Here is a 27,815-nt window from a genome sequence, read left to right on the forward strand (position 1 = left end):
CCGGCAAGTTGGTCACGGGTTGGTGACCAACGCCCGCTTTTTTTTTTTTCTTTTTTTATGAAATTGGTAAATCAAAGGAAGCGATTCATACATGAACGAACCGAACTTCCATCACTAGACAGAATGAATAACTGTTGGCTGATTGTTTTCAAATATTACTAACTGTGGCGTCATCTGGTGGCAGAAGCCAAGCTTCTTATTATTTACTCCGTTATATATATATGGTGAAGTGCTCGTGCGCTCACTGAATACCGCACTCCAATTTCTACATAGAAGAAATACTCTTATCTTGTACATTTGTAGGGGGGTGCACCGTTCCTGGAAGTACTGCAATACCAGGTCGATGCGTGGAGTGGACGGAGCAAGCCCCTATTCCATCTCCCTATTCCAAAATCAATTTAATATATGGTCCCCGGATAGGGGACGTATCAGATATTAAACTGATAAGAACAGATACTACACTTGATCTTAGCCAAAAGGCCGAGAAGCGATAACACGAAAACTGTTGCAGTGTGATAGTCCTTTTTTTCACTGTAGTACTGACTCCTGGTTCAGACTAGTCTCTCTCTCTCTCTCTCTCTCTCTCTCTCACACACACACACACACACACACACACTCATTCACACACACACACTTTTGTCCCGTCGTGGTTTAACCGCTGTACGTCAGCGCCAGTTAAGTTTGACTTAACAAACACAGCAAACGAACCAAAAACAAGTAATTTAAACCTGAAGACTAGTCTGTAAAAAGCACAATAATGCATCTTCACACTATTTAGTCACAGACGTGATGTTGTCGTGAATAAAATTAACTACGTTCGCTGTCACGTGACAAGCTACTGCCCAATGAGCGATTCCGACGAATAACTGCCTATATCTGACGGTTATCTGCAGTTATGAACATTAACCACTGTTTATACATTATATATAATCATTCGAACCTCACTGGCCATGAGACAATCCACTGTGACCCAGCAGATTGTAAATGAGGAAAAGTACGACAGATTAAAGTATTTCCAAAACATGGTAAATCACACAAAAATGTAAAGAAACAAACGTGAAAAAAAATAAAATAAATAAATAATAATAATAATATCCCTCTGTCATAATATTTAACAGTTGGTTTGTTTGTTCTTCTGACCAAAAATGTAGACTTTTCTTTGGTGCGTCCACCTCTTACAGAGACTCTCTTCCTTTAGTCCAGTGGGCTGTAAACCAGGGCTGTGTGTTAATGTAAATGTGCAATTTCTATTCATTTGCTGGACACACTGTAGAAATGTCCAAAGAATTCTCATAAAACCACAACAATTTGGGCATATCGCACATATCTCAGTTGGAAAACATCTTTGGAAAATTCATCCTGAAAAAGGCATACTTTAGACTATCTAAACAGAACAAGTTGTTTCAGGACATCTTGCATCTTTTATGGCAGCTACTGCATGTCTTTGTCCAATGTTGATCAGAAGATAATCTGTTTGAAGATAGCATTAAAACAACAAAAAGCTGTTTTAACTCATAAAGACCCAGCGCTACTCTTGTGGAGGTTTGCAAATTAATTTTTCTCTAGAAATTGTTTTCATATTATTCTCTGTATTTTGTTTTTTTTTTTCAGTGAAATCATGTGTATTCCTATAGTTAACTCACTGATCATGTAGATGTTCATAAAAGCACAAATTAAAGCTGAGGGTTACTATATCAGAAACAGAGAAAACTGAAGAAAAAGTGCCCTTTTTTCTGCAAAATATATCAATATCTGTATGTAAAACCAAGCGTCTCCACTCGCTCTTATTGATCCAACTCCATGTGTTTTACTGGTGAATGTTGTAGAAGATGATGGTGTTTCCATGTTCACTCCGGAGCCTCTGAATGTCCAAATGGGTCATATCTGCTGACCATGAAAGATGACAAACTGCATTTTACAATTATATGCATGTATTGACACTATGAGTGGATTGACAAGTATTCTACATTTTAGATCAGAAGATGGTTTTGGTTGGTGGTGGATGTTTGAGTCTTTATGGGTTAATAACACTTTTCGACCTAGTAGAATGAGTCAGAATTTTGCAACTTAATTTGTCAGTTTTGAAATGAAGAAATGAAGAATTGAATGAAGAAAAGGGTTAAAAGTCGGATTATGTGTGTAAAAAAACATGTTGTTTTCCAAGCTTTTTAAAGCTCTGTTGTGCTGAACTACTGTTGTGTTTCCTTGTACTGTGGTATTCTGCATTCCAATCAGCTGATATGATTTATGGATGGTAATTTAGATGTCATAGCAGCGCATTGTAAACTGTGGACTCTAGATAATGTGTTGATCATAGATGCACAAATAAATATAAATACTTCATGTCAATGTGCAAATACCTTGAAGCTGTAAACATACAGTATAAGCCTATGTGTTCTAAATGTGGAAAATAAAGGGGAAAAAAAGATGTCACATATATGTAAAATAATGCATTGTTCATGTCCATATCTTCACTTTCACTGGAGGTTACAACATGTAGCCACTCTGACTTTTCATTTTTCAATTTTTCAGTATAATAACAGAAAATAACAGTAATGACACAATATTAAACCAATCAATCAATTAAACAAATTTCATTTATATAGTGCCAAATCATAGCAAAAGTTATCTCATGACACTTTATCGAGTTGGTCGGAACCAGACTAAGCCAGTTTACAGAAACTCAACAGAATCCTCTTATTCTTACCACTTGATAACTTGTTCTCCTAAAATCCAACATTTCTTCACAGCTTGCTGGTTGTAAATAAAGTTAAAAGTGCCCATATTATGAAAGTCACTGTGATAGTTGATGCTTTTTGTTGACCCACTGTTGTGTATCTGTACTTATACTGTGGTCAGCCGATGTGATTTACAGACAGGAAATGAAATGCCAGTGTTTGCTGATGGAAGAAAAACAACTCTTCCCCCAAGAGTTGTTACAAAACAGATGGAATCTTAATGGGTTATATTGAATTCCTATTCCTATTCCAATTCCTTTTTATTTATTTTGCAAAAATGTGCCAATGCTGACACACTATTAATGCCAGTTGTGTTCTGCTGTCCTGCAGTGATGTGAGGAATTATTTGTTTCCACAGCTCCAACTAAAAACCCAGATTTGTATTTGGTTCTCTGACGTGGATATAATGAATTGGAATTTTATTGTGGAAATGGTTCAGAATATCACAAGATAAAATACAATGTACCCTAACAACTAATCTAACATGTATCCTGCCCTGCACAGACTCTAAGCAATATGTTGGCAAAACAATCCAATTTGCAAAATGCACAATGAACACACATCACAAAGGGTAATATTAACAGTAAGGCCACTCACACATCACAGCTATGCCCTGCAACAGAATCCAAAACTCCAGCATTTCACCTGACCCATAAGATCCGATCTTTCACCTCATGAAAAATGGTCAGTCACAATTTAAGTGCAGCACAGATGGAAAACATTCTCTTACCTAAAAAGGGCTTTTACTTGGGTTCAGCTTTATAGAATCCAAGAGTTAGTGAATGCTCCTTAACGTACGCCCCAACTTAATGCATAATTTTAACCAAGAATAATTATGATGTTGATGTCAACTTTTTTTCCTACTGAAGTTGTTGGTGCCCACACGTTTGGATTGCAGACCTTGACAACAGCGCCCCCTATTGGCAACACCAGAAGATGCACAACATAGTAATAATTTGTACAATCTTATTGGTGATCTTTTACAAAACTGAATCATAAATAGTGGAAATATTTGCAATTTAAAGACATTGTAATGAGTGTTGCAAAAAAAAAAAAAAAAAAGTTTTCCAGATGACTGTTATGTTTTCTGTCGAATTTTTACCGGAATCTTAAGCGTTCAAGAAAACATGAGAACAACGAAGTCATCCATTTACAGGACAGTAGTACAGATAATTCAGTCATCAATCAATTGAATGAATTCGCTAGATTTACATTTAACAACCACATTTCAACTGCTATGTTACAGGAACTGCTTATACTACATATGCCTTGTATAAGGAAAACTCAAAGTCTGCCCCTGCTGTTCACATGTGCAAACATGACTTGGAACCTGTTGGGAGATGAGTATCTCAGGTAAGCTGCTTTGCATAATTTTTTTTTTTTTCCACTTTACATGTTTGTAAAAAAATAATACTTGCTTGTTAAGTACTTTGGGATTCTACCCCATAGTTTGACACTGGTTTATTTCTTTTACTTTAGCGGTTTTCATAAAGTTGATCCGTCAAATCCAGGCCTGAGCTAAGAGTGTGAGGAGATGCAGGCTTTTAAGCTAACTAATTAAGACGTCATTAGTTGATAATATATCACTTTATGATCATTTTTGTATCCATTGGCCAAGAACCAGTAATTCATATTGTTTTAATGCAATTTGGCCCACAGTGTGGTCAGCATATTTACTAAATATAAGGAAAACCAAAGTTTTCGGCCTACTGTATAGCACATCAATTAAGCCACCCAGCAATTAATTAGCATCGCTACAAGCAGGTGGTGACACTTTTCAATCCTTTTAGGGTGTTTGCTACTCATTTTTGTGGCTTATTTTGTGCCGAAATTGTATGTGACGGGTTTTTTTGTTTTTTTTTTTTTTTTTGGTGAGGCAAAACTGTATTGTTAAACCGCTTTTTAAGTCTTATTTATATGGACGTGGTGTGTAGTTTGTGGAGAAAAGGTAAGAACCACGTGTCTATTTTGCGGTCATTTGTGTAATTTTAAGGCTGGTGTTCAGAATATATTTGGTTTAAATGTTTACTGGTCGTATCGTTAACCGTTGGGAATGTTTTCAACGTTATTTTTATTTTCAGCCGTTGTTATGGACTGTCTTTACCGGAAAGTGAAACTGTCCTGTTGTTTTCGATGCACTGGTAAATCTATTGAATTGATTCCAGCGGTGGGAGTCCACTGTGGTGTGTTCAGTTCTCCTTGTTTAGATGGAGTGTTTTTGTGTGCCTCTAGTTAGTACAGCTTTAAGGATACGTGTTTTCTCAAACGGACGATCCACGTTAAAAAGACAATTTTCTATCTTGACCGAGAGACGAAACTCAAGTTATACAATGAAAACCTTTTGAAACGTGAACTCATCTAGGTCTTATTCTGCGGTCTCCATCCTGTCTTTTAGAAAGAAATATCCATACTGTTTAAAAGTAGTGAGAAAATGGCGATCAGCGATTGGAACGCGGCGTGTCACGTGACCAGAAGTGGCCTAACTCAGCCTCGTTTCGTTTCTTTTTACTACAACTCTTCACAAAGACGCGTATTGTAGCGAATTTACAATATCAGGTTTTTCATAAAATCTCCAGTTGTGATTAATAGCCAGAAATTTTTTTTTTGCAACCCTTATTGACGAATGTAGGCAGGAGAATGACTCTCTTTCTTCGTCAAATCCTCAGTATCGCTTCTCGGCCTTTTGGCTAAGATCAAGTGTAGTATCTGTTCTTATCAGTTTAATATCTGATACGTCCCCTACCCGGGGACCATATATTAAATTGATTTTTGGAACAGGGAGATGGAATAGGGGCTTGCTCCGTCCACTCCACGCATCGACCTGGTATTGCAGTACTTCCAGGAACGGTGCACCCCCCTCTCGTTGTTTAAAGTAAATCGACTAGACTAAGAGATTCATGTAGAGTTGTGCTCCTAAGCACATACTTTCATACCTTATGCAAACTATACCCGTATCTATATATACACGTTTCGGGCAGGGAGTCTGTTTTCTGTCACTGAATGCCACTGCAGTTATTTACAATTGATAACCATCAGCCAACATTTGTTCATTCTTTCAAGAAAATGCATTTGCTTTGCATCACCACATGGAATATATTCACTTCAGTGTTCCAATGAGTTTGTCATCCTCAGAGAAAGCTATGGTAGCTCGAGCTTAACCTATAAAACTGAAACTTGCATCAAGTGCCTGTTGCATTATGCTACAACACACATAGGACTCAAATATTTGCCTCATCATTGCTTTCAAAACCCACATAAGATAACCTATTTCAAAACAACAGCATGCAAACGCTTTCTCAGAAACATTGCAAATATACTATTAATATACTATAAATTTTACACAGGTAAGTTCCGGTAACTGTGTTACAGGAGCATCTAAACTGTGGAGGAAATGCAGCATTATCATTTAACTTTCTTCTAAAATTAACCTTATTAATCCAAACCAAAACCAAACAGTCATTCAGGCCTTTTCAGAATTCCACGCAGCCACAAGAAGCAATGAAGCCATTTCCGTGTTGTTGTTGTTGTTGCTGCTGCTGCAGCCATACTGCCGCTGTGTGGAATTCCCATTCCCACAATACACGTGGCAACAAAATATGTAAACAAATGGACTGCTTTGGAGTCAACTTTGAAGTTGTTCACTGTGAGGAAAGTGATTCAGGTGCGTAATCACGGAACAACAGAGTCATGATGCTTAGTTTATTACTCCGATTTTACAGATTTGATGAAAATTGGTGATCAACCTCATACACCACTTTAAGGAATGTCCTTTGCAGTTGACAGCCTTTTTTTAAGTAAAGTTGTGAAACTCTTGTCCACTAAAGAGGACAAAAATGCATTGCTGGGTCTCAGGAGGATATATTGTGCCTTTTCAAAGTGTACTTAACCAATTCTTGCCTTGGTATCAAACGCCATATTGACCGAAAGTTTAATAAAAAAACATCACAAGAAACATCACTTTTCTCTCTTATTATTGAACGGTTCATTTATTCCATTTGCACACAAGGTGTCATTTGTCATACAAATATATGCAAAAGTCAGTCAAGTCAAATGTTGAAAAAAAACACACAAAAAAAACAGTTACACACAAAAGAAACTACAAAATAAGAATGCACTCAGAAGACTGTAAAGTGTTTACATAATTTGAAAGATTAACAACGTATTGTCTGGTATTTGGACATTACCGTGCAAAACAAACGACACTGACAGAAACTGAAACACCCACAGGGGAAGGGAAAAAAAAGCCTTCCAACAGAATCATTCAGACTATGCTTTGGCAAAAAATAAACACTGACGAAATAAAATGATAAAAGAAAAAGTGCGTGACGTAACAGTAAGAATTAAAAAAAAAAAAAAAAAAAAAAAAAAAAAGGACGTGACACAGTCACTTCATCTCACTGCTGGGCCGACAACATTTACTAACAAACACAGATGAAAACATGCTGCCTGTCGTTTAGCCATCAAAGATCAGGAGGACACAATTAGGACTGAGGAGATCATGTAACGACCAGTGTCCACGCCCCATTTCACCATTTTGAATTTACATGCGCCAACAGTCCCATAGTAGTGCATTCATTGTTTTTGTAAGCTGTCTGTAAAATCCGTCCTATCGAAGACGCCTTGGAGACACTGCTGCGTTGAAAACTATTCCAGTTACTCCAGTGATTGGCACAGCAAACATATAGACCCAGAGGTACATTATTTGGGGTTTCTGACTAGTTTGATGCCTTTACAATTCCCACACACCAACCTGGCCATCACTAATCTAGACTCAAACCCCAGTCACTTCACAGATACATGGGACAAAAATTTAGGGAGGAAACATTAAAAACAAAAACGATGCTACTGACTATGAAACAGTGTTGATAGCATTTCACCATTGCTATCCCCTTAAACTTCCACCATGTCTCTGAATAAATGCCTTAAAAATATCGATACATTTTAATATCAATGCAGTATCGTGAAATGAAACATTGCGGAACCAATATTTTCTTACACGCCTACTCCTAGGTGCATAAATATGACAGTGAATAACCTCAAGTGCATTAAATTATTAAAAAGACAAAACTGAATGGTAATAAACTTTTATTCTCTCTCCAACAGTAATCTTCGCACCGGCAACGTCTGCTGCAGAGGACTGAGGACTCTTGGGGTGATGATGCGCCTCTTGTGGAAGCGCTGTCAATGTTTGAAAAAAAAAAACGTTTGGAAAAAAAACAAAAAGGTATTTTGTTTTGAGTTGAGAGGTTGTGGAACAACCAATGACACACTCAGAAAACATATGTTTTGTTGACTGACTGAAATGCTGTTACTGCCTACTTGCCAATCTGCTCTTGCAGCTGCTGTGTGCCCCACACAGGAGTCCCCATGCAAGCGTACAGAGACGGAGGAGCCTGAGCAGAGCCCTGCGGAGCAACCACAGCCGCCACCTTCTGCAGCTGCTGTGCGCCCCAAACACAGGGAGGAGAAGAGCAGAAACAAGCAAGAAGCGCGAACCTTTAGCTGTCTCTGCACGCCACAAGCCATCGACTCGTCCTGGCACAGAGCCCGATGTGGTGGTGGGGCCAGCACCGCTGGCTGCTTCCACTGTCTGCCAACCGCTTGGTGCAGAGCGACAAGAGCCCAGTCTGGAACCTGCTGGAGAATACGGTTCTGTGGCATCTCTAGAAGACCTATCGTCTGACCCAGCACAGGTATACACAACGCATCTATACCACAGGAGACACTTCGTTGAAATAAATAAATACATAAATAAACTCACTGACCTGACTGGTGCTGACAGATGGCATACTATGTCTTATGTTTGCAGGTGAGCTTGGAAGGATGGCATAAGGCATGGGAAACTCCTTCCCACTGGCTTCCTCCAGCAGATGTGAAGTGGCTAAAGGAGGACAGCCAGCGGGGCCTGCTCCGGGCAGAGATGTACCGTGATAAGTACAGGAAAATCCGGAGGAGACGGGTCCCGAAGGACGACAGAATGTGGTTTTTCCCCCCAGAGCCTCCTGGTTTGGTCAGAGGCCTGTACACAACCCTTCTCAGCCAGGTCTGCCAGCCCGGCGGCATCGTCTATGAGTATGATTTGCAACATACTGCACGTTTTTGTGTGTGTGTGATAATCAGTCCGGCCATTATTTTTCTAAAAGATACAGAGTCTAAGTGTTTGTGTGTGTGTTCTGCCTATATCCAGGATCTCTTGGCCACCGGTTCCAGGATCCACCACCAAGGCGGGACTACCGAGCCCAAAGCTCCTGAGGAAGGCATACCTAATAGCAGAGGCAGACAATATGGAGGACAACCGAACACAGATTATGTCGACGTTCGGAAAAGTCCTCAAGTATGACTCCACTAAGAAGCTAACTTAATTTTCAGCATGAAGAGAGGTGATCGACACGCACATCCAGAAAATGAAAGGTGTGCAGGATCCCAAAAAATTAGATGAAAAATAAAATAAGGTTTATAGCTGTTTACATGGAGTGCTTAATTGCAATGTCATGTGACAGGTAATGCACAACATCTCATATAATCAAAACAAAATAAGCTTTTTTAAAATTTACAATAGATCATATAAATTCAACAATTGACCAAGTTACTGCTGTAACTGCGATGACCAGGTTTCTTAAAGTGCATACAAGTTCATGCAACTACAATGACCAGGTTACTGTTATATTCATCTGGGTTCATGTAACTACAATGATCAAGTTTCTCACAGTACATGTAAATATAAATGAGCTTGTTACATTAAATTACAGTAAGTTACAGTAGTAACTTGGTCAGTATAATATCATGAACTTATATGACTTTAAAACAGCTTGGTTATTGTATGATTTTCAAGTAACTTGGACATTATAACGTGAACTTAATATGACTTTAAAACAATATGTTACTATATGAATGTATCTTAAAATAACTTGATCACCATATTAATGAATTTGCATTAATTCAGTTGAATTCCATTATTGTATTTGTCTGTATCTGTATTTTCATGTATTTAAAGTGGCTGGATCACGGTGCTTGTATTTGTTTAAAAGATGTCATTGTTGAATTTATATGATCTATTGTGAATTTTAAAAAAAGCTTATATTTTGTTTTGATTATATGAGATGTCATGCATTACCTGTTACGTGGCATTGCAGTTACGCACTCTATATATACAGCTGTGCGATCTAATCTGCCCTAAGTCTGATGAAGGGCGTCAGCCCGAAACGTCACCCGTGGGAATAAATTCTTTGGGAGCTCAGAGGTTGAGCAGATCTTATTTTATTTTTTCAACGTAATTACAGCAATAATGTTAACTGCAGTCACAAGTAAAGTGATTTGACATGGGAAAATGTGGTGGCATCCAATACTCAATTGACCCGCTTCTCTCTCTCTCTCTCCCCCCGGTGCTTCAATAACAGATATGCAAGAAGTTGTCCGGAGACGGCAAGGGCACCGCTGAGTGGTGCACCAACATGGGCAATGAGATGGGACAGATACTCACGTTAGTCATCACTTGTGAGAAGTCCCTTAACAAGCTGCTGCCCATGGCCAGGGGTCTGACAGAGCGCTACAGGAGGGCTGGCGAATCGGCACCAGAGCTAATGTACGTGGACCGTGGCTGCTGCCGTAAACAAGGGGTCTCTTCAGCAGAGCAGCTGTTCCAGGAGTGAATGGACAGTGGAATGATGGTGCGGCTGGACATCTTCCACTGGATCCACAGGTTGGATGCTGCCCTTCGAACCGATCACCACCCCAAGAACACCCTTTTCAAGTCGGCACTCTCCGCTGCAGTATTTGCCTTCAATGAGGACGACGTGGCACTCCTCCTGCAAGCCGAGAGAGCTGGACACCCCATCTGATATGCGTTCATGACTGATGTCGAAATGCTTCAGACTCATGTGACAAAACATGATCTGAGGCACTGCGTGAGGAGGATCACTGTCGGGGCCCAGGTGACTTTCACTCGTGCCCAGGCTGCCATCGACATCCTTAAAGGCATGTACCTGTGTGTTTTCATACCTGTGTATATAACTGTGTTTTCATTGACTACGTATTTTACCTCTGATTTTATTGCAAAGCACTTTGTGAAATCTTTCTGCAAAAAGTGCCATATAAATAAACTTTATTAACTTTATTATTATTATTACAATAAAGGCCGGCGGGGCTGGACGAGAATGGCGTCCCCGTCGACCGGGTCTGGGAGAACCAGCAGAAACACCTGGAGTGCATACAGGACCCACCGGGCCGCAACATGTGCATCATCACCAAATACGTGATGCGGAACGGTGTACGCCTGGCACGCTACAGGACGGTGCGAGGCAGCAACAGCCTGGAGGGCTGGAGGCCACTCCTTCTTACCCAGCTTCATCCCAGGGCCTCACTGCGCAGCCTTTTCAAGTGTACCTCCTGAGCGGCATCGCACGGTGGAACGCGGACAGAGAGACCACCTGCGTCAGAGGCCAGAAGGGGTGGAGGTATCGGGTCTACGTGTCTCCACTGATCGACCGCCTCAACCGCCGCTGCCAGGAAATGTTTGGCAAAGTGGCGGAGGAAAATTACACCCCCCCGGTTCCTCCTGGCGACGAGCTGATCGAGCTGGAGTACTTCTTCTCCCAGTCCTCAGCGGACTTCAACATTCAGGGGCACTACACACAGACCCGAGAGACCATCCAGGAGGAGGAGGCGAGGGCCGCCACCAGTGACACAGATGTGCCGGAAGAAGAGGGAGAAGATCCGGGCTATGCCACTGACAGTGAGGGCGACGCTCTGGCTCCATTGAGGAGTAGTCTGTGCCTCACAGAGCTGACTGTGGCGTCAGAGCTTGACCCCTGTGCCGAGGACGTGTGTGGCCCAAACCATCTCCCTGGGTACCAGCACGTGGAGGAGCTCAGCCGTGTCCTGGTGGAGATTGCGCTGGAGGAGGGAAAGCTTTCTCTCACCGAGTCCACGAGGCAGAGGGTCATCGGTGCCTGGAACCAGCTCGGCCTCCACGACCGCAGCATCCAGCAGTTCGACAGCCTGTACTCTGCACGGTGGGGCAACGCTCTCTTTGGCCGCACCAACGGTGACCCCTCCGACGCCTCCCTCGTGCAGAGGATCAAGTTTGGCAAACACTTCGCTGTTGCCCATCTGCTGGACTCCAGGAAGAACCGCCGGATGAACTGCATCATTACAAACCTCTGGCTGCATCCCCAGTGTGCCGCAAAACGCCAAGGAACACCGGCCAAACAGCTGATCACAAAGCTGTACCAGCGCGTGCAGCAGAGGGTGACAGTGGATGACCCCGTGCTCCGCAAACTCGACATCCCCATCTTGGAGATCAATTCCAAGTGCATTGGAGAGTTCATCCGCAGAGAGGAGGCACTGTCAGCCACAAACGTGACCGACCAGGGCTTGTCCATCCTCCGCCGCACGCAAAGCATCGCCTCCACCAGTCAGCCACCTGCAGAAGAGCTCCCGGACGTCAGACCGCAGACCAGTCGGCCTCAGCTCCAGTATGTGGTTCCTGCAACTTTGGCAGGGACCAGGGAACTAAAGCGGAGACGAGATGCGCCCCTGCCTAAGCCGATAGCCACACCTGCTCTCTCCGCCACCACCGCTGCAGCAACAGCAACATCAACAGCACACCAGCCCCTCATCACACACACGTCTCCCGGGGTTTGGATCACAGATGCCCACGGCTGCCACACGGCCCCTGCCTGCCTCCCAGTATCTGCTGCTGTTAGCACCTGCATCGCAGCCCGTGGCCTATGCTCCACCCAAGCCCCTTCACCACCCGGCCAAATCCACAATTTATAAAGAGAGACTTTTTCCTTTTGAGACTCCGATTGTGGCAAAAATACATGTGTGTTCTCTCTGTAGCAAGTCCACACAGGGCCACCAGAAATACTGCCAGAAATCATACTGTGAGATAGGGCTGCTCGATTATAGGAAAAAAAAAAAAAAAAAAATCACGATTATTTTAGCAATAATTGAAATCACGATTATTAAAAACGATTATTTGTTAACCTTAAAGTTGTTTATTTTTTTCTTGCAAGACAATGTAAAATATACTCTTTAAACATAAATAAAGCTTTTAACCACTAAAGCAAAGTATGTTCACTTTTGTATGAAACAAAAAAATCTTTGAATGCAAATAAGTGTACTGTAAATTGAAGTATGTTTCCTTTTGTAAATAAATAGTGCACTGTAATTAAACTGCTATAGACTTGCCATAGAACTGTAGCAATTAAAAAAAAAAAGAAACACGTAAAGTGCAAATTATACATTCAAGTATGTTCAATGTAGTATGACACATAGTAAATTAAGTGGCGTGCCGTGAGGTTTCAGGTAAGGCCTTCTGTATACATCAGCCATCTAGAAGACGTACGTTAGGGTTATACAGGTTAGGCTTAGGTTAATACGGGAGTTGCAGCGTAAAGAGATTCGGAAACTGAAGATTGCATTGCGGACGAAGTTGTTTTTATGTGTTTTAGTTTTTCATAAGATTATGATAACGGTGGCGGTGGTTAAACTTTAAATGGTTACAAAGGTTTGTTGCGTTACCGGTCGGTGCGGACACAACTACAAAACACTTTTTGCACGTGATGTGTTTTTTGCTCTTCGTCTTCTTCATCAAACCCAAAGGGATTCCATACAGTTGAATTTGACTTGCCTTTTTTGTTTACCAAGCACTTCTGCTGTGATTCTCCTGCTATTTTTCCAGACCGCTAGGTACAACTTTCCTCTTGGGGTGGACCTGCCGGCTAGCAGGCAGCAGTAGCTTAGAGGGGGGCGGGGCAGAGCAGCTCATGGTAGCTTGCGTGCGCGTGAATTAAAACAACTCAAAATTAATAATCGTTTTTTTCTCGATTACATAAATTTTGCGTCTAATAATCGAAATCGTAATTGAATTTCGATTAATTGCACAGCCCTACTGTGAGATGACCAAGTTGTCAGCCTCACAGGGATTTACCAGGAAGGAGGACTTTTGAATCTTTTGCAGACTTTCAGAAGGCGGTGGATGAGGTGCTGAGCACTCAGCCTCCTCAAAACTGTGGATCTGCGAGCAGGGTCTTGTGCAGACTGTACCACTGCCACATCTCTGAAAAGGTAGAGGACCGGAAGTGACCCTGTCCATAGATGGCCTGGTCCACATTGACCTCCAGGTGGCAGGACACTGGTGGGAACAGCTGTGCGTAGGCCAGCAGCTGCTCTTTCAACTACCACTCTGGGGTGTCCTCAGTCCTGCCTGCCTGCCGTCTCTCCTTCATATGACGATCCAGGAGACTGAAAGAACACAACAGAAGAGTCTTGTAACTGCCATTACTTGTGTGTCACACATACATAACTTAATAACTTCAAACTCACTATTTGATGTATCCACCATCATTTTCCACCAGTCACTTGAATGTCCTGCCGCAATACTTTCCAAAGCTGAGCATCAGCTGGCCAAGGATTTGAGTTTTGATTGGTGCGGTGGCTCCAACAAGGACGGCACCTCTTTTCAGCTGAAGGTTGAAAATAGTTACCAACAACATCATTATCAGTCGGTCATGTGTATGTGTTAAGAAGGTTCAGAGATCCAAAAACGTGTGTGATTATGTTTAAAAAACCAAAACAAAAAACAACACTTTACCTTCTTAACAAGCTTTCTTGGGGTTGCTGGCAGTGGCATCCATGCGTAGGGCCTTGGCTACGTTTGCTTCCTTGGAAGCCTTCAAAACACACTGCTGCCTGTCGTTTGGCACACTCTTGTCCATGATACACAGGACAGGCAGCAGCACATCCACACCTTTCCCTGTAACACTTTTGGTCTCCATCCTGCAACTAGGAATGGAATAAATAATAACATATATAATGTGTGTGTAATAACTGTCATGACATGCTTGGCAGAGACGGACACATTTATAGACACACATTAATGTACATGTATATATTTATATGTATAAAGGAAGAAGTAATAGCATGTAATCATACATGTCCACTTATAATGTGTGTGTAATAACTGTTATGACATGCTTGGCAGACAGACAGACAGACATACACACACATATAATAATAATAATAATAATAAACTTTATTTGTATAGCACCTTTCATACAGAAATTGTAGCCCAAAGTGCTTCACATTGATTGAAAAAAATACAATATTAAAATACATTAAGATTTGATTAGAAATACAATAAAATAAATCTAAAAACAGCACACATTAAAATATTTGATTATGCATAGAATTTTTGAAGTGCAAGAAATACGATGAAATTTGAGAGAAATACAATAAAATAAAAATAAAAGCAGTGCACATTAAAATATTTGATTATGCATAGAATTTTTGAAGTGCAAGAAATACAATAAAATAAAAAATAAAAACAGAAATACAATAAAATAAAATAAAAATAAAAACCACACATTCCTGGTTCCTGAATTGTGACCCCATTTTTATCTCCTTTCAAAGGCTAATGAGAATAAAAATGTTTTTAATTTGGTTTTAAATATATTCAGTGAACTGGCTTCTCTAATGTCTTTTGGAATTGTATTCCATAACTTTGGTGCATAGTTCGTAAAGGCTGCGTCCCCCATTTTCTTTGTAATATTTCTGGGAGTCGCTAGTAACCCTGCGTTTGATGACCTCAGTGTTCTAGTTTGTACATAATTGATCAGTGAGTTTGCAATATAACTTGGTCCGGTTCCATTTAGAGCTTTATACGTGAGGAGTAGTATCTTAAAATCAATTCTGTAGGTTACCGGTAGCCAGTGCAGGGAAACCAACACTGGAGTAATGTGTTCTCTCTTCTTGGTTTTGGTTAATAACCTAGCTGCAGAGTTCTGAATCAGCTGAATATATATATATATATATATATATATATATATATATATATATATATATATATATACACACACACACACACACACACACACACACACAGGGTGGGGAAGCAAAATTTACAAGGAACATTTAGTTGTTTTTTCTCAGCAGGCACTACGTCAATTGTTTTGAAACCAAACATATATTGATGTCATAATCATACCTAACACTATTATCCATACCTTTTCAGAAACTTTTGCCCATATGAGTAATCAGGAAAGCAAACGTCAAAGAGTGTGTGATTTGCTTAATGCACTCGTCACACCAAAGGAGATTTCAAAAATAGTTGGCGTGTCCATAAAGACTGTTTATAATGTAAAGAAGAGAATGACTATGAGTAAAACTATTACGAGAAAGTCTGGAAGATACTATTATGTACTGGTGAGTAAAAAGAATAGCCTCTGCGACCAGGATTTTGAAACCTCCAGACATCAGTCATTCCATAAGTTTTGAGAAGTTGGTTAATCACTTTAGTTGACCTAGTTGGTTGTATTGTCTTAGGTGAACTACGATCTAGTGATGGTGATAAAACGCAATTAATATCACCGCCAAGAATAAGATGGTGAGCATCTATATTTGGTATCTTGGAAAAAATTCCAGTGAAGAATGCGCTGTCGTCCCAATTAGGGGCATATATATTTACCAGAACAACGGGGGTGTTATTTAGTCTACCCACAACTATTATGAAGCGACCGGTTGAGTCGGTTTCCACTTTTGACGTGGTAAATGATACATTTTTCCTTATAAGAATAGCTGTACCTCTGGATTTAGAATGGAAATTAGAATGGAATAAATGTCCCACCCAGCCCCCTCTAAGTCTAAAATGGTCAAACGTGTTTAAATGTGTCTCTTGGAGAAAAGCAATGTCTACATTTAACTGTTTCAGGTGTGTGAGTACTTTTCTTCGTTTAACTGGATGATTCAGGGATTTGACATTCCAGCTGACAAAATTTACCTGGCAGATAGTAGATGGGATATAACTTAATGGACTAGCCATTAACGTTTGAGTAAAATTATACTAAAGAATATAAGATGAGTAATGTGGTTAGATCCAAACATACAAGAGACAATCCCTTCACTAATAAGAAAGTAAATAAAACAAAGAAAAAACAATATTAATTTAGGTGCAACAGGTACCCAATCCCAACTGTCACCAACAAAAACATGGTGATAAACTAACCCTTTACAACAATATCCACACATTACGTGTTTGTCAGAGCTCTAGTTTTGCAGGTTACTCTGCATAATATATTTTAAATTAAATCCAAGTCATATCTGAAGAAAAAGAGAATCCCAAAACCAAAACAGGTACATAAATAACAATTACATTAACGTTCATTATTAGCTAGTACATCATCAAACTGATGAAAGCAAAATTAAACGGCCTCTGCTGTTACATTGTTAACTTCAAACAGCTAAACTTACACAGTTTCCTACAGGATCAGTGGTGAAAAGTCAGATTAGAGTGCAGTCATAATGTACTCACCCAGCTGGAATGATATGACACAAAACATGCCTAAAGAGTACAATAAAAAAACAAAAAGCAAAAAGAACGAAGTAATGAAGCTGCGATCGTAGCATACGGGCTGCCTTACAGAATGTTGTTTTTCACATAGGTCAGAGCCGCCGCTTCATCTTGAAAGTATTTTTCCATTCCATTGTGGGTGATTCTGAGTCGAGCTGGATGGAAAATCCCGTATCGAACACCTTCCCGTCCCCGTAAGAGCTTTTGACTTCGTTAAAAGCTGATCTGGCGCGGGCCACACTTGGTGGGTAGTCGGGAAAGATGAAAATGGTTGAACCGTTGTGGCAGAGCTTTCCAGCCTCCCGTGCCCGGCGAAGAATATCCAGACAGTCTTGATGGTAATGCATCTTTGCGATGATTGTTCTGGGTTTACCGTCTGCTCGTTGCATCTGTAGAGTGCGATGAGATCTGTCAATCAGCACATCTTTGTCCAGCTTTAGGACTTCTTTGAGTAGTTTTGAAACTGAGAGTGGTGTGCTTGCGGCGTCTTCGGGTACATTTAATATACGAATATTAGATCTCCGCATTCGTCCCTCTATGTCTAAGCACTTCTCCTGCAGCGTTTCCACACTCTTCTCCAGTTTTGAACGGTATTTTGTAGCATGGTGATGTCGTCCGAGCAGTCAGAGAGCCCCTTTTCAATGTCCGACACGGTGGTCTTAACTGTATCCAGGTCTGAGCGAAGGGCTGAGGTGCTATTAGCCATTTCTAGCTTGCATGCTTGTAGCTCCAGTTTAACTGCATCAAACTCACTTGCTATTATCTTCTTCAGCTCACCTTGGAAAAGCGCAGCCATTTCAGTTTTAATAAATGATTGTAGATCAGCTTTGAGCTCCATTATTTCGGATTGCTCAGTCATCTCCGACGTATCAGGAATGTTGCTAGCTGTGTCAGGTTGTAGCTTGTTGGTAGTAGCAGGTTTACCCGTGTACTTGAATTTGCGTAGGTTGTGCGCCATTTACATTTGTAGGAATAAAGAGCGCCGACTAGATGATGCAATATAGTCTTAGATGGTTTAGGCGAATCGCATTGCCAATCAAAATGGCATTTAATATGACTTTTTTACAGTTTTTTGCAGAGCTCACCAATCTTGCAACCTACTCCATTGCCTGCTCACTAGCGCCCTGGAAGATACTATTAAAGAAGAATGGGAGAAGTTGTCTCCCAAATATTTGAGGAACACTTGCACAAGTTTCAGGAAGCGTGTGAAGGCAGTTATTGAGAAAGAAGGGGGACACACAGAATAAAAACATTTTCTATTATATAAATTTTCTTGTGGCAAATAAATTCTCAAGACTTTCAATAAACTAATTGGTCATACACTGTCTTTCAATCCCTGCCTCAAAATATTGTAAATTTTGCTTCCCCGCCCTGTATATGTGTGTGTGTGTGTGTGTGTGTGTGTGTGTATACGTATATGGGCTGTTTTTGAATACTTCTGATTTTGCCTTGGTATCGCTCATCAAAAAAGTGTTTATCTTGCCTTACTTGGTATCATTTGTTTCAGTGCAACCTAACTTGTGTGACTGTACAATTATTTTTCATTTGACATGTTGTATTAAAATACTAAACCAAAAATCACACTGAAAGCATGAAATCCGAGTGGGAAAAAATATGTTTTTTTTTTTTGTTTTTTTTTTTTAACCAAAAACACATTGAACAAACCATTTCATTATTTTGAATGAACATATAAATAGAACACTTCAAAACAATAATTTCAAATTCAGCCTATAACTAAGTTATGCAGTAATATTTCCACACAAACTGAAATGGAGTTTCAGCGAGACTCCATCTTGCCGGCTAACTCGCGCATGCCGCGTCCAGGTATTCTTTACATGTAAAACTGCGGCATGTGGTCATACATGTGTGTAATAACTGTCACGATGGATAACAAAAGCGACTCACCTGCGATTACCTTGGGGCTTTTTTTCTGGCATGGGATGGTCGTGAACAAGGAAGGGGGAGGGGCACTCATAGGGTTTATATCCTTAATATCTCTGATCTTCTCCAAATACCTTTGCTTAGCAGTGGCATTGAGCTTCACCAGATAGGGACCCCGTGCTTTCGCCACTGCCACCTTATTCATTTTTTTCTTAAATCCTGATTTGTACGGCTCTTTCCTGCACGTCTGTACTATGCTGTTGCCCATAGCAACCGATAGCTTGTCAGGTCAAAATGGCGCAGCCTTCCAGATATGTCACGCAACGTGACGCATGTCCTCATTCCTAATAAAGGGACGGACACCTCTGAGGAAGTGGCCTGGGTCAGATTTGTCCCGCCTCCCATGGTTGATGTCCCCTGTAAACAAACCAACATGTGCACAGAAGACAAGAAAATAGATGAGACACATTTGGGTGGATATCACGTACCAATTCGCTTCTAAAGTCTTAGTTTATTCAGGGAGAAACGTTTGATTTTCATGTGAAAATGAAAATGTACAAAAAAATTTTGTTTGGCAGTTATAATTGATAATTATCATTACTGACTATTGTCCTGTACTCAGTGATATGGCATAGGGATTAGAGGGAGAGAAGCCAATGTGAATGTATATGTGTATGTATGTAACAGTGTATATATGAATTTGTATATGTAAGTGTATGCGCTTGACTGTGTACATGTGCGTATATGCATATACCTGTATGTATATGATGGTATATGTAAATGTGTATTTGTGTACATGTATGTATGTCTGTATACGTGTATGTGTGTGTCTGTATATACACACACACACACACACGCACACACACTGTTTGGTTTAGACAAAGGGGTGAGAGCTAATAAGCTATGCTTCTTCTCCCTCCTTTTCGAATATGACTTTTTTCTTTTCCTTCTTGCGTGTCATCATTTTATGCTTCCTTGAATTTTCATTTCTGTATTATGTTGTGTAAAGAAGTCAGTAGCAATCAGGAAGCTTGTATCATTTCCACATTCTAAATAAATCAATAAAAAAAATTTCTGTCATTTCACGTGCTTTTCTTACAGATCATTTGCACATCACATAGACCGCGGGCCCTCTTTGCCCCTCCTGTCCAGAAGAAGGGGGACTGTAGACTGTGGATTGCAGATGATGCCCCCTCCCCGTTAGCCCGGAGATGTGGACTGCAGACAGTCGGCCAACGGGTGGGCCGTCTCATCCTCGGCCTTGACCCAAGATTCAAGACTCTTGGATTTCTTAGATCTTCCAAGGACAACAATGCAGTAAACCACCTCAAAGCAGAGTGTACTGCTGAAATAAGGAGGCCTGAGCCAACCCCATCAGCTGTAACTGGAGCAACACGGGAAGAAGCACAGCCTGGACCTTCAACTCAACATTTATCATCACCACTCTGTTCAGGCAAGTAATGTAACTTTTTTTTTCCCCAAGTCATGTCAGGTGATGTGTAATTAGTTGCTAACAAAGAAGTATTGTATTGTTTTCATAGGTAACAACCTATGGCAGCAGCTGGACATGGAAGTTTTGCAAAGCAACATGAATTCCAATGCGACTGCAGGTGCCATTGCTTAAGTCCAGCGCTATCTGTCTGAGTACAACGTATCAACACAGGATGTTCCGTAATATTGGAAGAATCAGAAACACACTTCCCAGCACCTCTAAAAACTTGGACTGAATTTTTTATGTACTCCCACCTCTTCTGTACCATGTGGAAGTGTTTTCCAAAGCATGAGAACTGGTGCTAAAGAGAGAAAATCGACTTGCGCCCAACTTGCTGCGTGTCGGGCCGTCTACCGTGCAACTGTAGACTGTAGACCCTCGTTACATATGCTTTCGACATACGTTCAATTGCACGTCACCCCGACCGAGGGCCCTGCACCAACTTCTTCTCAATAAAAATGTATAACCCCTGCCTTGTCCACAAGCACTCCGATGTCCTAATGATTTGTACAAAGTTTCACTTTAATTTCACATTTTCACTTTACTTCTTTGCAACAAAATATTTTATAAGTATGCATTTGACACACTGTATTAGTTCTGTTATTTTGATCATACTCAAATTAAGTGGAATACATTCACCTCTCCTTCAGTCAATAAGCACTTTTAATTATTTGATGTCCACCCTGTCCACTGAAGCAACACACCCCACTGTCAGTATCCAGGCTGCAATGACATAAGTCCACCTGATATCACCAGTAAGTGATTCATTAAGCTGACACTATAGGAATATGCCACACATTCCACTTTATGTAACAAATCTTTCATTAGCATATGTCTGTATTATTCTTTGAACAAGTTATCAGGGGAGAGCGCGAACGCAGTCCCCCACTACCAGAAATTATGCAGTCGAGATTCCCACATTTGGGGAATTCGCAGAAGTGGGGCCGCCTACCGTGCAACTGTAGACTGTAGACTGTAGAACTGTAGACAATACGGCCTCCCCATTGGCCGAGAGTCTACAGTTTCGGCCAATCGGGAGGCCGTATTGTCTACAGTTCGGACTGTAGACAATACGGCCCCGCCATTGGTCCGGAGATGCGCCGTCGTCATCGCTCCGAACAACGTCCCACCCCCTCTTCCGTGTTCGCGAAAATCAAAGAAAAAACAGGTCATCCCCGAGTCTCGAGGTAATTACAGGTGAGTCGCTTTTGTTTATCCATCGTGACACAGTTATTACACGCATGTACTTGACCACATACCGCGGTTTGACATGTAAAGAATGACATTCGCGAGTTAGCTAGCGACGTGGAGTCTCGCTAGAACTCCATGTCGATTTGTGCGGAAATATTGCTTGCCTTTTCATTTAAATATTAGCGAATATGCTAATTTGATATTATTGTTTTGAACTGTTCTATTTATATGTTCAATCAAAATTATGAAAATGTTTTTGGGTAAAGAAAAAAAAAAAAAAAACAGCTCTAAATGATATTTTTTCCCACTCGGATTTCACGTTTTCAGTGCGATTTTTGGTATAGTGTTTTAATACAGCATGTCAAATGAAAAATAACTGTACAGTCACACGGCTGAGGTTGCGCTAAAAAAAAAACAAAGATACCAAATAAGGCAAGATAAACTCTTTTTTGATGAGAGACATCAAGGCAAAATCAAAAGTATTCAAAAGCAGCCTAAATACATACATTCATATACGTATGTGTGTGTGTATGTGTCTCTACTTATTCCTTCCTGTCTCTGCCAAGCGTGTCATGACAGTTATTACACACATATTGTTTACGTACATGTATATGACTGCATGTTATATTACTTATTCCTTAATACATACAAATACAAATATATATATATATATATATATAAATGTGTGATACAAATATCTGTCTGTCTCTGCCAAGCATGTCATGACAGTTATTACACACACACTGTGTATGTTATTACTTATTCCATTCCTAGTTGGAAGATGGAGACCAAAGGACAGCAACGCCTGCTCTCTCCGCCACCAGTGCAGCAGCAGCAGCATCCGCACGCCAGCCCCCCACCACACACACACGACTCCCAGGGTCTGCCTCACACATTCCCACGGCTGCCGCACGGCCCCTGCCTGCCTCCCAGTATCTGCTGCTGTTAGCACCTTCATCGCAGCCCCTGGCCTCTGCTCTACCAACGCCCCTGCACCACCCGGCCAGATCCACAGTCTATGAAAGTAAAAAGAGACCCTTACCTTTTGAGACTCAGGCTGTGTCAAAAATGTATGCATGTTCTCTGTGTGGCATGTCCACACGGGGCCACAAGAGATATCGCAAAAAAACATATTGTCAGACCACAAAGATGTCAGCCTCACAGGGATTTACTGGGAGGACTTTTGAGTCTTTCACAGACTTTCAGAAGGCGGTGGATGAGGCGCTGAGGACTCAGCCTCCTGAAAACTAAATGTAAAAGCATATGAGAGTGCATATGTGTCATTTTATTTTTCTTTCAAAAAAAATGTTAATATGTGTATATTGTGCGTTTTTAAACGTTATATCAGGTTTAACACTTTCATGCATAGCGGTCACTACAGCGGATGGCTATTCTACAGCTGTTCTCTTGTATATTCATGGTTTTGTTTTAGTTCTGTATCAGCCAATACAGTGGGCCGTCCCAAACACTGCAATTCATACCATTATTGTAACTTTTCTGTTCATGATAAACATGATCTGCAGTGACATGTTTGAGTTTAAATCAATTGCTTACTGTTGTTAAACTACAATCAACATTTTTTTTTTAAACAAAAAGGTTTTTTTTTTTTTTTTATCATATTATCTCAATGAAGTGAGTAGTGACTATTAGAGAATATTAAAATGTGAGAAAACAGCAGATTAGCAGCATTAAAAATGTTTTATTTCATAGTTTTCACATAATGTCAGTAAATGTTCTCAAGTTGAGTGGACGTTTTTGGAACTCCATGAAAAACAGGTTCCTAAAAAATGTTTCAATCGCATTGTTTTTATCATGCCTAAAGAGGAATAAAAACACTCAGGAAATAAATCTTGATTAAGGTTCTCATAATTCATGCATGAAAGGGTTAATTTGTTTTAATAAAAGACGCCCAAAGAAACGTCATTTATTATTTAACAGTTTATTCATTCCATTTGCACACGAGGTGTCAATCATACAAATATATGCAAGAGTCAGTCAAAAGAACATGTTAAAAAAAACAAGAATGTTTCATGAATAATAGTGACTGGAAGATGAATGCATTCAGAAGACTGGTAATTGTTGAGATAATTTGAAAGATGATAGATGCAAATATGAATATAAATTGACAAATATAGATGTAATAAAACAATAATATAATACTACATAATATATTTTATAAACTAACAAATACAGATACAATGAACATAACACAGCAATAGTACTATATACACGATATTATAAATATAAACGGACAGTCTGGAATTTGTAGATCACAGTGCAAAACAAACACTGACAGGAATTCAAAAACCCACAGATAAAAAGCGCATGATATAATAGCAAGATTTAAAAAAAGGACATGACACAGAGCCTATTCATCTCACAACTGAGCCGACAACATTCACAAAAAAATGACAAACACCAGATGAAAACACACTGCCCGTTGTTTAGACATTAAAGATCTGGAGGACACAATAGAGGGACGAACGGAGGACACAATAAAGAGACGGACACGTCTTTCACGTTTGTCCCTCCTCCTGCGGGTGATGTCACCTGTAAACAAACCAACACGTGCACAGAGAACATAAACTAGATTAGAAACGTTTAGGCAAACATCGCACGCCGAGTCGCTTCTAAAGTTTATGTACGTTGGGGAATAAATTGTTCTTTTTGACCGTCGTTGTATATGCTTTCGGGATATGTTCAATTGCACGTCACGCGGACCGAGGGCCATTCGCAGGGGTCAGCACAACCAAGGAGTGCAATGGCTGAGCCTCGCCCTGGGTGAACCACCTTCTTGATCATGGTATCTCCCCTGCCAGGTAAGTATGAGTTGTACACGGCCAAGAGGAGGACGTCATTCACGTTTGTACATGCTTACGTCACGGAGCCACAAAATAAAGGGCGATCGTGTTTCAGAAAATTGTAGATAATAAAACATGCATACTATTCATGAATTCGTCGTTTTTTTTAAAGTATACATACAAACTACATTTTACTTACATTATTTCAATGATCATATGTCCCATCATGCTTTGCCACACTGTATTCTGACGTCATGTGGAGGGCTACTTCCGGTTGAGAGACGTTTTTACTTTTAAATCCAATAACTGTCAAATGTGACATCCCTCAACAAGCCGTGTTAAGTCGTTGAAACCCGACGGTCTTTAAATGTGAAATAAAAAACGAGTTTAGCTTAGTTGGGATCCTAGTAACCGCTCTGCTAGGAACGCCTTCCTAACCGGAGTCACCATGGCAACAGCCACTCACGAAGCAGAGCCGCCATGTAAACCCAACGGAGGTGAAATACGCCATAGGATGAGCAGTCTAACTTATTAATTGCCCGAGTCTAGTTGAGAATTTGTAACGGTGTCAGCATTCGGGAGCTTCACATGCACCTCGAATTCATTCACTGAATACGGTGGCCGCAATGCCGTGAACGCCTCTGCACCAGTTTACGTGGCTTTGGCGCCACCGTGTGGACAAAGTAAGTCATTACAGTTAATTTTATTGGGATGACTTGTAGAAGGTCCGACTTTTATAATCTTGTAAAAGTGTGAAAAATTCAAGTATATTAAGTTTTCAAACACCATTGCACTTATTTTTAAGACATTTCCAGTGCTAAGGCAGAAAAGGCAGTTTCTTACGCACCCGTTTACGCCCGTCTACTGCTACTAACAAATGAGATAATACACAAAAAAGTTGTCTCTGGTAACTTTTGTTTCATTTTAGTTTTAACTTGTTCTCTAAACATGTTAAATTATGATACATGCAAAGAAAACAAGTTTTGACCAACGCCTAATTGCGATAAAACACGAGTTCACGTTTTAATATGTCGTCAGGGTGGTAAGGCCTCAAGGCCATTTTAAATTTCTTTAAAGTCGTGCTTTTTTCCGTTTTCAAGCTCACTTGCTTCATTGCAAAAGTTTAAAAAAAAGATGTTAGTGTGCAAATATGCACGTACATGGAGGTAAACTTCGAGTTAATGTCGAAAGCATACTCACTTTTCGACGACACAGCTGAGGGGCGCCGGCGGCCATGACCTACGCAGCAACAATTAGCTCCAGAAAATCGGGTCTCCGGGTCATAACATGCTCATGACAGTAATACACGACTTAATACAATATAGCCTTGATAAACCTGCACTAAACACTATTTATCCAGCATCCAGAGTCGGTCTTGACCGCAAACAAACAGGCAACAGGCCAGAGCAGGTGAGAATCTCAGAGAGTACACGTGAGTAGCTCATCAAATATGCAAATGAGTCACGTGTCTGACTTCAACACATCCTCAGCTACGAAAACAGAACTTAGAGGAAGAAAACTCACTCTAAATTAAGATAAAACTTACTTAGTTTATTTTTTAGTCTGTTTTAAAGGATATTATAGTAGTGGTTATTTTACTCTATTTTTTTTCCAGCTCTTTTCTATTTTTTAAAATTTATTATTTTAATCCTATTCATGCTGCATGACAATAAAGCTAAGTCTAAACGAAAACATACCCTCAACTAATAAAGCTCATTCTAAACTAAAATGAAACTTATTCTCAACCAACAAAACTAACTCTAAACCAACCCTCAACTAATAAAACTAACCCTCAACCAACAAAACTGACTCTTAAGCAAAACAAAACAGAACCTCAACTAACAAAGTTGACAAAATTAAAATGAAAGTGACACTAAACCAACAAAACTGACTCTAAATTTAAAATAAATAAATAAATAAATAAATAGGACCAATAGCCCTTAGCATTTGGTGAGCTCATAAAAACAACATACATAATAATTTACTTGCAAAAATAATTTTTAGCAGATAAATAGAAAACTTTTTTTTAACCATTCTTTGATTTCCTTCATTCAGTCAATTAAGAATTAATAATTGTAATACCAATAAAAAATAATTTTTAAAAATCCCATCCCTTGGGCTAAGTACAATGGTGTATTAGGGCCACATAAAAAATAAAAACGCTTGTCACTACAAGAATAAAGTCAGAATATTTAGAGAATAAAGTCATGATATAATGAGAATAAAGTTGTAGTTTAAAAAAAAACTCATTATTTAACGAGAATAAAGACGTAATGTTTCAAGAATAAAGTCATAATATAATGAGAATAAAGTCGTACCCACTCATCGTATAATGGAGAACTTGGAACGTTTTGTGAAGTTATACTTTCATTTGGGGCTTACGCACAGTGAAATACTGAGCCTATTAGCCCACCATCGACACATTATCGTTAGTCTAAGGCCTTTGAAGTGAGTTTGCACACGTTTGGGTTTGTTTCGTCGTGAGAACCGAAGTGATTCGGAGCAAACTGCCTCTTTTGTGGAGGGGGAACTGACTGGAAGTGGGCAGCTGCAGGGCTATCGGTGGTTACACCAGAGAGCTATACAGAGAGGGTTTGTTGTTTCTCAAGAAACTGTGAGGATTCTACTCCGAGTTTTGGATCCAGATGGGGTTGACCTGCGGGGAAGACGGCGCCTTTGGCGTAGACAGTACAGCGTAAGAGGGCCAATCGCACTGTGGCTTTTGGATTCCTATGACAAGTTGAAGCCGTACGACATTGCTATCAATGGCTGTACTGATGGCTTTAGTCGTCGTATCATGTGGATGGAGGCCTATGTCACCAACAGTGACCCAAAAGTAATTGCAGATTACTTTATTAACACAGTGACTCACCTTGGAGGCTGTCCGCAAAGACTCCAGCCTGATCCAGGTACGGAAAATGCATACGTCCGAGACATGCAGCGGTTCCTGCATAGAAATCACACTGATGTATGTGCAGGAGACCAAAGTTTCATATACAGATGCAGCACTGCCAATCAACATATAGAGTCTTGGTGGGGAGTCCTGCGTAAACAATGGCTCCAGTTTTGGATGGACGTCTTTCAGACTCTAAGAGAAGATGCACACTTTACTGGTGACTTCTTGGACAAGAATTTGATGCAGTTCTGTTTTATTAACATAATATAGGTGATTTTTTTTAGGATACAGTGTTATATGTTTATATTAATATGCATGAAGAAGGCTATCTATATTGCACTAATCTAATAATAAATAGACTACTGCTTCCTACATTTTAGATGTGGTACATATTGTCATTCAGGATGAGTTGGATGGAGTGGTCAGAACCTGGAATTCTCACCGCAACGGACGAGACCTGGTTATG

General features: G+C 40.3%; 1 long non-coding RNA gene, 2 other non-coding genes and 2 pseudogenes across 3 annotated transcripts; 1 reads left to right on the plus strand and 4 right to left on the minus strand.

Moving 5' to 3' along the window:
• Nucleotides 1–302: 302 nt before the first annotated feature.
• Nucleotides 303–492, minus strand: LOC115415677 (U2 spliceosomal RNA). Its single transcript, XR_003934853.1, has one exon. It is a non-coding gene; the product is annotated as a U2 spliceosomal RNA (small nuclear RNA).
• A 4,913-nt stretch (nt 493–5,405) lies between these two features.
• On the plus strand, nt 5,406–5,596 carry LOC115415687 (U2 spliceosomal RNA). The gene has a single exon (XR_003934861.1). It is a non-coding gene; the product is annotated as a U2 spliceosomal RNA (small nuclear RNA).
• Nucleotides 5,597–14,072: 8,476 nt separating this feature from the next.
• Nucleotides 14,073–25,858, minus strand: LOC115414572 (uncharacterized). Its single transcript, XR_003934673.1, has 3 exons — nt 25,654–25,858; nt 14,335–14,525; nt 14,073–14,206 (listed from the first exon to the last, which is right to left on the minus strand). It is a non-coding gene; the product is annotated as an uncharacterized LOC115414572 (long non-coding RNA).
• On the minus strand, nt 21,322–21,424 carry LOC115415685 (uncharacterized; annotated as a pseudogene).
• On the minus strand, nt 24,351–24,479 carry LOC115415684 (uncharacterized; annotated as a pseudogene).
• Nucleotides 25,859–27,815: the final 1,957 nt, after the last annotated feature.

This window comes from Sphaeramia orbicularis, chromosome 24, assembly GCF_902148855.1.
Source record: "Sphaeramia orbicularis chromosome 24, fSphaOr1.1, whole genome shotgun sequence".
In the NCBI taxonomy this organism is placed as follows: Eukaryota; Metazoa; Chordata; class Actinopteri; order Kurtiformes; family Apogonidae; genus Sphaeramia; species Sphaeramia orbicularis.